Below are 8,764 nucleotides of genomic sequence, written 5' to 3'. Positions count from 1 at the left end.
GACTTCAGTAAGCTGAGTACTACACAGATTATTACATGGATTAATGACAATAAGAGATGCTGGAGATGTGGTCGGAGTCACCAGCCTGACAGTTGCAATCTGAAGAAACCTTGTGCCACCTGTGGAGAACAACACCTGCAGATCCTTCATGAAGCTGCCTCTCGCTCAAACAAGAGTATCCTGACATTGAGTACAGCCTCCAGCATGGTGTATTTGGACCAAGTCACTCATTCAGGCAGAGTCATGCTTAAAGTGGTCCCAGTTACCTTCCACAACAATGGGCGATCTCTGTCCACCTATGCCATTCTTGACGATGGATCAGAGCGGACTATTGTTTTATCTGCAGCGGTTCATTACCTGCAATTAAATATCACAGAGGAGTCCCTCAAACTACGAACCATCAGGCAGGAGGTGTCACAGTTACAAGGCGCATCGGTTTCTTTTGAACTGAGTGCACCCAGCTCTCCCCAAATCAAACATCACATCAGACGTGTCTTCACTGCTAAAGAACTTAATCTGGCAAAACAATCCTGCCCAGTGGACATACTCCGTCAGAGATATCCACATCTGGCCGACGTTCCCATCAAAGCATTTAAGGATGTGCAGCCTATGCTTCTTATAGGCTCAGATAATGTCCAGCTCATCACCCCTCTGTCACCTGTCAAAGTCGGTCCACTAGGCAGCCCTGTTGCTGTCAACACTAACCTCGGTTGGGCCATCCAGGGACCAGCTACCTTTCTACATCTACCTACTGAAGCTTCATGTCTGCACACATCCCTGTTACCATCTCCTTCTCAAGCGTTAAGACAGAACGTTGAGAAGCTGTGGCAGTTAGATGTGCTCCCCTTTCGATCAGAGAAAGAGGTAACTCGCTCTAAACAAGACAAAGAGGCACTGGAGTTACTGCAGAAAACCACAGAACGTGTACAGGTGGATGGAGTAGCTCGTTATGCTACTCCTCTGCTCCGCCGCAGAGACTCCACTAAACTACGAACTGACCATGACGCAGTGATGGCTCTCCTTCGGTCCACAGAGAAGCGCCTGATTAAAGATCCTGATCTAGCGGCTGTGTACAATGCAGAAATACACAAACTGGAACAAGCAGGTTATGTAAGAAAACTCACTCCTGAAGAGGCAAACCTCACAGATGAATCCTGGTTCATTCCCCATCATATTGTGCATCATAACAATAAGCCTAGGATAGTTTTCAACTGTTCCTTCCAATACAGGCAAGACTGTCTTAACGATCAGCTGCTACCAGGTCCAACTCTCGGTCCATCCTTAATAGGTGTCCTGTTGAGATTTAGGGAGCACCCTGTTGCTGTGAGTGGGGACATACGAGGTATGTTCCATCAGGTGCGGCTTCTTCCGCATGACCGGCCCCTGCTGAGATTCGTGTGGAGAGATATGGAAAGAGATCGGAGCCCGGACATTTATGAGTGGTGTGTCCTGCCCTTTGGAACCACATGCAGCCCCTGTTGTGCCACATATGCCCTTCAGCGCCATGTGCAGGATCATAAAGATGGCAATGAACAAGTACTAGACTCAGTGCTGCGCTCATTTTATGTCGATAACTGTTTGCAATCTCTGCCCTTTGCTTTGCAGGCACGACCACTTGTCGATAACATCAGAGAGTTGCTATCTACTGGTGGTTTCGAAATCCGACAGTGGGCAAGTAACTACCCAGAGTCCATTGCTCATCTCCCCTCTGAAGCAAAGTCCCCTACCTGCGAGCTGTGGTTGACTGAACACCAACCAGATCCCCAAGAACCAACCTTAGGCTTGGCATGGCACTGCTCCACAGACCAGATTGCCTACAGATGTCGGCCAGTGGTTCCTCAGGAGTCAACCATGAGAAATATCTACAGCATCCTCGCCTCTCAATACGACCCACTGGGCTTCATCATCCCCTTCACGACCCGGGCAAAGGTTATTGTTCAACGTCTGTGGCAGAATGACAGGAACTGGGATGATCCCATCGAGGGCGAGTTACTCCAGCGGTGGCAAGAGTGGGTGAGTGAGCTACAGTATCTACAAGAAATCTGTCTGCCTAGATGCTACATAGCCCCAGCAACCCAAGAGGGAACTTTCCAGCTGCATGTATTCTGTGATGCGTCAGAGAGTGCTTACGGAGCAGTGGCATATTTGAGATTTAAATCGGCAGAACATGAGGTCCACACTGCCTTTATCATGGCCAGATCACGTGTAGCTCCCCGCAAGAAACTGTCAATTCCCCGTTTAGAGCTGTGTGCTGTACTGGCTGGGGCACAACTGTCTAGACTCCTCCTCAGTGAGCTTACTCTGCCCATTAGTGAGACTACTTTATGGACCGATTCTACCACTGTGTTGAACTGGATCCAGTCCGAATCCTGTCACTATAAAGTGTTTGTAGGTACTCGTATTGCCGAAATACAGGAGCTGACTGAGGCCGCCAGCTGGAGGTATGTCCCCTCGGCTTTGAACCCAGCAGATGACATCACCCGGGGAAAACCATTACGTGAGCTGTCAAAACCTAGCCAGTGGATGGATGGGCCCCCCTTCCTGAGACAAGCATCTGAGCAGTGGCCAGCACGACCTACTGTGAGTACAGACACTGAAGATAATACTGAGTTAAAGAAATCAGCTTTCTGTGCCTGTGTCACTACAGATTTGGCACAGTCTGATCCTGCATACAACACCTGGGCTGATTTGGTGCAGGCCACCCACCTGTCTTCTCACGGGGCGGCTGGCCTCCCTATGTCAGCAGCACAACGACTAGAGACAGAAGTTCAAATTCTCAAACAGGCGCAACAAGAAAGCTTCCCTGTTGAAGTACACACCCTTAAATCTGGGAAAGAGGTGTACAAAGACAGCAGACTGAGCAACCTTTCTCCCAAATATGACAGTCAGCTTGGCCTCATACGAGTAGGTGGACGCCTCCGGCGAGCAGAGCAGATGGATGTTGACACTCTGCATCCTATCGTGTTGTCACCAGACCATCCTACTACTCAGCTCATCATCAAAGACTATGATACACGTCTCCTGCATCCTGGCCCAGAACGTGTCTTTGCCGAATTGAGACGCAGGTATTGGATTTTAAGAGGCAGACAGGCCATAAGGAAGCATCAGTATCGCTGTTTGGAGTGTAAGAAGTGGAGAGCCAAGCCTGTTTCACCGAAGATGTCTGATCTCCCTGCTACCCGCTTGCGATTAAATCAGCCGCCATTCTGGTCCACAGGAATTGACTGTTTTGGCCCTTTCACTATAAAGATAGGCAGGAGACAAGAAAAACGGTGGGGCATTATATTTAAATGCCTTACGACCCGCTGCATTCACCTCGACCTTCTCACTGGTATGGACACTGACTCCTTTCTCATGGCTCTGCGCAGATTTATTGCTCGAAGAGGAAAACCCTTTGAAATACTGAGTGATCAGGGCACCAATTTCAGAGGAGGAGACAGAGAGCTGCAGGAGGCATTCAAAGTGATGGAGCCACGACTGCAGGAGAAGCTCAGTGAACAGAGCATCACTTTCCACTTCAACCCTCCGCATGCTCCACATTTTGGGGGAGCCTGGGAACGGGAGATCCGTTCAGTCAAATCTGCACTTCAAGTTGCCCTCAAAGGTCAAGCGGTGCCAGAGGATTTGTTGCTTACTGTTCTTATTGAAGTAGAGGGCATACTTAATTCCAAGCCACTGGGATACGTTTCCTCGGATATTGCAGATGTTGACCCGATCACGCCAAATATGTTGCTCATGGGGCGGCGCGATGCTTCCCTTCCCCAGGCAGTATATGGCACCAGAGAAGAACTTGGAAGGCGAAAATGGCGTCACAGCCAAGTCATAGCGGACCGGTTCTGGACTCAGTTCATTCAGCGCTACCTGCCTGGACTGCAGCCTCGCCAGAAGTGGAACCAGAGTACTCCACCTTTGAAAGTGGGACAGACTGTCATGGTGGCGGACTATCAGCTCCCACGGGCTTCCTGGCCCGTAGGACAGGTAACACAGGTGTTTCCCAGCCCGGATGGACAGGTGCGAGTAGCTGAAGTCGCTATTGGGGAACATAAATACCAACGGCCTGTGTCAAAACTTATCACGTTACCTGAACTGTCAGCTGAACGTCCTTAGTTATATTCACATGGGTTTTTGATGTTTACTAATGTGCTATACACATTAGGGGGCGGCTGTAGAAAACCCCTGTGATTTGTGTATATAGACTGTTCCACGGACCCCCTCTAACCACTGCTAAGATGGTACATTCCTCCCATCCCTTGTTTGTGTTTGCGCTGGTCCACCTTGATAGCGCTGGTGGAGCTGGGCTGTTGTACTGAACATGTGTAGTGCGTGTGCGTGAATGATAAGTAAGTGCCTTGTATTTGTTTGTTCTATGGTTGTAACTTATCATATACTTAGCTATGTACATTGGGTGATGCTTAGTAGAGTTTTCCAGCTGTTCGTGTAGCCACGAGACACTGTATATTCACGCTGATTTGACCAAAATGGCGCTACCCTTGTGAACTGAGCTGCCCAAAGTAAAGATGGAGTCTATCCCTGTGCAGCAGCCCATTTGTGTCCACCAGGGGGTGGTGTTTAGTCATTTCTGTTCAACCCTTTCTGTATTATTTAGACCAGTTTGGTTGACTTTAATTGTTTGCTAATTGTAATTTCTGTTATTTTACAGAACCACACACACATATACATATACTCACACGAATTCACTTCTGGAGATGTTTGGATTAAAAGAACCCTAATTATCATTGCTGTGGACCCTCTCTTTCATCATATAAGTCACCTGTGCCTTCTGACCGAGGATAGGAAAATCCTGCTGTAATTTGCCAGTCTATTAAGCACACACATGTCCAGTTCAGCTAATGATCAGAGGATCATTTTGGGATAGACTTATTTGTCAGTAAAAAGAGTAATTTCGGACGTGGAAGTCCGACAAAAGGACACCTTGAGTTGAGCAAGGTGTTTAACTGACTCAGGATTTCAGAGAATCGAGTCAGTTGTGGTCTTGAGTTTTATTGGTAAGTTGATTTCAAAGGAACATGTTTACCATGTTGAAGTAATTCTGATGATATTACTGGATCCGCTGTGATACAAGTGAAGAATCAGTTGTGTATGTGTGGCTATACAATTGTGTTGATATTTCTGGATCCGGTGTGGTCCATGTGATAAGTTAATGCTGGGTGCACTGAGACAAGAAACTGTTTTTTAAATCATCACTGGCTGCAGTGATATACATGTGCTGAAGATTACTGGACCCATAGAGGTCCGTTTGATGAAGTTCTTGGGCAGATAAATGACAGAAACAGTTTTTCAAGTGTGCGGAGAATTTAAAAAAAAACTGAACTTGCAGGTTCTCCGTAGTCGGCGCACTGTATGGACTTATATCAGAGTTATAAGTCTTGGGTGTGAGTTACTTCCTCTTTTAATTTTAAAGTGCGACACATGTGTTCATTGAACTAGAACTTCAACAGTGAATGAGAGAGGATTTAGATTAGGTCCAGTTCTGGTAAAGTAAAAGATTGATTGATTGATTGATTGATTGATTGATTGATTGGTAATTTATTTCAACATGTGAACAATATACAAGTACATTTAGAAAAGAAATGAGAGAAAAAAATATATACTATACAAATTACATACAAAAAAACATTCTGATTAATTTACATGTTGAAAGGGAGTGGGAAGAAGTATACACTTATTTAATCCCACCCCTGTCCCATAAATTATCAGTGAATATTTAGTCAGCTTCCTTACTGATATAATTTGTAATAAAAATAGTGAACAGATTTCTGATATACTATATACTATAATATCACATCATGAATTTTTTGTTTGTTTGTTTTTAAATAGAGACATTCACTTAATTTAAATATTTTCCTTTTCTTTATAGATCGAGAAGATCATATTTTTATAACTCTTTTTGAACAGTTTTATGTTTGGACATTGCTTTAATTCCATATTCAGTTTGTTCCATAGTTTCACTCCTTGAACAGAAACACAAAAGCCTTTTCTTGTAGTACGTACCTTCATTGTTTTGAAGTTACAAAAACCCCTTAAATTATAACTTCCTTCTTTCAAAAAAAACATACTCTGAATATTACCTGGCAGTTCTTTATTTTTTGCTTTGAATAGAATTTGTGCTGTTTGGAATTTCACTATATCGTCAATTTTCAATATTTCAGACTGCAAAAATAGTGAGTTTGTATGTTCCCTATAACCTGCATTGTGGATGATTCGAATTGCTTTCTTTTGAAGAGTAAAAAGTGAATGTAATGTGGTTTTATAGTTATTGCCCCAGACCTCTGCACAATAGCTTAAGTATGGTGAAACCAGTGAACAGTAGAGAATATGAAGTGATGTTCTGTCGAATACCTGTTTTGCCTTGTTTAGTACTGCAATGCTTCGTGATACTTTGGAATGAATATATCTTACGTGAGCTCTCCAGTTAAGTTTTTCATCTATTATTACCCCCAGAAATTTATTTTCACTGACTCTTTCAATATCAACACCATTTATTTGAATCTTTGTATTAGTATTTAAACTACTATTTCCAAATAACATAAGTTTAGATTTATTCAAATTTAATGATAATTTGTTTTTATCAAGCCAGAACTTCACTTTACTTATTTCATTAGTCATATCCTCCAATAAATTCTGCAGATCATCACCAGAGCAAAAAATGTTTGTATCGTCAGCAAAGAGAACCACTTTTAATACTTTGGACACTTTACAGATGTCGTTAATGTACAAGTTGAAGAATTTTGGACCCAAAACTGACCCTTGGGGTACACCACAAGCAATGTCCATACATAAGGAGCAACCACCATTTATTTTCACAAACTGCTTTCTGTCACTTAAATAACTCCGGACCCAATCTAAAACTACCCCTCTGACACCATAACGTTCCAGTTTTCTTATTAATATATCATGATCTATAGTGTCAAATGCCTTTGTCAAGTCTATGAATAACCCAGCCACATATTGCTTTTTGTCTATGGAATTTGTGATGTATTCTATTGAATCTAATAGTGCCGATGATGTTGATCTGCTTGATCGGAATCCGTACTGACTCTCAGTGAGTAGTTTATGTTTATCTATAAATTTTTCCAGTCTGTTTTTAAACAGTTTTTCAAGAACTTTTGAGAATTGAGGTAGTAAAGAGACAGGCCTGTAGTTTGTGAAATGGTGTTTGTTTCCAGATTTGTATAGAGGTATAACTTTTGCTATTTTCATTCTGTCTGGAAATCGACCAGTTTGAAATGATAAATTACAGATGTATGTAAATGGTTTTATAATAGCCTCAATGACTCTTTTAACCACTATCATATCAATATCATTACAATCCAAAGATTTGTGATTTTTACATTTTTTGACAATTTCAAGAACTTCATTTTCATCAACGGCTGTGAGAAACATAGAATATGGATTTCTGTCAATCAGTGTATCGGGTTTTTCCTGTGCTTTCCCAGGATGAGTGATTGTTCTTGCTAAATTTGGTCCAGCAGTTACAAAGAATTCATTGAGACTATTTGCCACAACATCCATATTGTATTCTTCATGGTCATTACAAATGAAATACTTGGGATAGTTCTTTTGTCCAGTCCAACATTTTATAACACTGTTCAGGATTTCCCATAATCTTTTATTATTATTTCTATTTATATCTAATTGCTTCTTATAGTATTCCTTTTTACTAAATCTAAGTATATTAGTTAACCTATTTTTATATCTTTTGTATCTGATTTCAGCATCTTTAGTTCTCGTTCTTAAGAACTCTCTGTATAGAGCATTTTTCTTTATACATGCATTTTGCAGACCTTTTGTTATCCATGGACAGTCCATATATTTCTGTTTCCTACTATATTGCTTTATTGGACAGTTGGTATTGTACAGTAATGTAAATATTCTAAGGAATTTATTATAAGCACTATTAACGTCCTGTTCCTGATATACTTCACCCCAGTTTTCCTTCAATAAATCTTTTTTAAATGCATTCATTCTTTCTTCTGTTCTTACTCGTCTGTACTCTTTTTTACTGTCCATTTTATTGATCTTGTAATTCCTATCATAGATTGTAAAAATTGGAAGATGGTCACTTATGTCGTTAATCAGGAGTCCACTTACAGTCTTATTTTCAATGTCATTTGCAAAAATGTTGTCTATGAGAGTTGCACAATGTGATGTAATCCTGGTAGGTCTAGTAATTTTAGGGAATAGATTCATACAGTGCATTGTGTTTATAAATTCCTCAGTGGTTTTATGTTTATTTGGGTTTAGCAAATCAATATTGAAGTCTCCACAAATGAAAACTTTTTTGCGAGCTATTTCAATAAATGTTTCTTCTATCCAGTCTTTAAATGTCTCAATACTACTACCTGGAGCTCTGTATATACAGCTAATGATTACATTTTTACTTTTTTCTTTACAAATTTCAACTGTAATACATTCTAGTACATTATCAATCACCATCGTCATCTTTTCCACCACATTAAATTTCAAGGATTTGTCCACATACAAGGCCACTCCTCCTCCTCCTTTGTTTCGCCTAGTTATAAATGTGAATTCATAACCCTCCAGTTCAAAGTCTGTTCCTTTTTCCATATTGATCCAAGTTTCTGATAAGGCAATGACACTAAATGGATGTGAAAACTGGTTAAGATATTCTTTGATATGACTAAAATTAGCATAGAGACTTCTACAGTTAAAGTGGATAATTGATAATTTATTCTCAGTTTTAATCCTCTGATTGTAGTCTTTATTTGTATAGTAGCAGCAA

The 8,764-nt window shown here is 41.4% G+C and overlaps 1 long non-coding RNA gene across 1 annotated transcript; it reads left to right on the top strand.

Moving 5' to 3' along the window:
- The first annotated feature begins 4,236 nt into the window (after positions 1-4,236).
- Positions 4,237-4,736, top strand: LOC113007680 (uncharacterized). Its single transcript, XR_013902925.1, has 2 exons — positions 4,237-4,340; positions 4,661-4,736. It is a non-coding gene; the product is annotated as an uncharacterized LOC113007680 (long non-coding RNA).
- The last annotated feature ends 4,028 nt before the right edge of the window (positions 4,737-8,764 follow it).

This window comes from Astatotilapia calliptera, chromosome 17, assembly GCF_964374335.1.
Source record: "Astatotilapia calliptera chromosome 17, fAstCal68.1, whole genome shotgun sequence".
NCBI classification, from domain to species: Eukaryota; Metazoa; Chordata; class Actinopteri; order Cichliformes; family Cichlidae; genus Astatotilapia; species Astatotilapia calliptera.
This window is presented reverse-complemented; position numbering and strand designations above follow the sequence as displayed.